Here is a 1,426-nt window from a genome sequence, read left to right as displayed (position 1 = left end):
CTCAAACCTGAAAGAGCAAGACACAGATTACGTTTTTGCAGTCAGACTGCTGCTTTGACCATAATTCTGCTTCCTTTATCTCAAGCATCCAGCATAAACTGTCACAGAGAATGATGAACGCCTGTATGTTTTTTCACATGAACAATTTCCATGGTTTAAGACACTCACCTGCCTTTACTTTTCCTGCACATTTACACATCACACAGGGTAACATCAGATAGCTTCAAAGCTACTTTTCCAGTTAAAAATAGGACCTAAACTCCCTATTCAGCAGCATTTGCAATCTACTACTATTTTTTTTTAAAGACAAACCCAGCCTGTTACTTTTTCACATCTGATATTTTTTGTTTCACTAATATTTGTTCCACTGCTCATTTAATGATTTTATTATTATATAAACTAAAGCTAGTCAGGACTGAGAAACACTTTTGTAGTGTCATACTGCTCACAGCTGCACTATTTATAGATTGCTTAATTGTGAAGTTTTATTCTTCTTCCATGCATGTATCTACCTTGTGAAGCTAGTATTTTTTCTTTACCATTGAAACAACATGAGCAACAGAAAAATTTGGTGCAGGCAATCATCAACATAAAAAATTACTCAGAAAATAAGTGATACAGGATAAGCAGTATACACTGAAGTCAGTGAGCTAGGGCAATACAAAGTGCTTCTGATAATCCCATTTCCACTATAGAAGTAGTACAAAGAAACCCAAAGCTTATGAGAATTTTAATGTAAACTAGCACTATTACTAATTTTGAAACAGAACAAAACCCGACAAAAAACGTTCAAATCCACCAAGCACAAAGAAACGTGCCCTTTTCTGCTGCAGAAGCTAAATGAAATCACATCTAAAATATCCAGAAGCTTTGCAATGATCTCATCTGTTTTGAGCACCTGGGTTTGTGGCTGTCTTTGGCAGAGCTTTGTAAAAAGAAAATATCATCTATTTCTCCTTGAAGTGTTCAGTCCTTATTATATGTTTTCTCGTATGACAATAACAGAGAAAAATTACTTGTACTTTTTATTTTAAAGCCAAAATGCTGTTATCAACAATTTTAACTTACGTTGTTAAAAAAACATTGTCTAAAGTTTTAAAAAAATTAAATAATTACATTACAAAAATTCCATGTACCAGGCAGAGATACCCATACATTGTATGTGCTATTTACAACCTGGATTTCAAATCCCCTGTATAATGTTAACAATACTGTTTCACCAGGAAATGATTTAATTTTAATCAGAAAACATGTTCTTTGGTATGGAAGATTCCCAAGAGCAGTGTTTTCTTGGAAGGATAAAACTACTGCCAGTCTTGCAATAAAATTACTTATCACCTCTCAGGCTTGATGAAGATTTGACACATCTTTAAGCACATGTAGTGACTGATTCCTAGAATGAAGTGATATTACCCTTCTGAACATG

Source organism: Antrostomus carolinensis, unplaced genomic scaffold (genome assembly GCF_000700745.2).
Source record: "Antrostomus carolinensis isolate BGI_N321 unplaced genomic scaffold, ASM70074v2 scaffold12302, whole genome shotgun sequence".
NCBI lineage: Eukaryota > Metazoa > Chordata > Aves > Caprimulgiformes > Caprimulgidae > Antrostomus > Antrostomus carolinensis.
Note: the sequence above shows the minus strand (reverse complement) of the source record.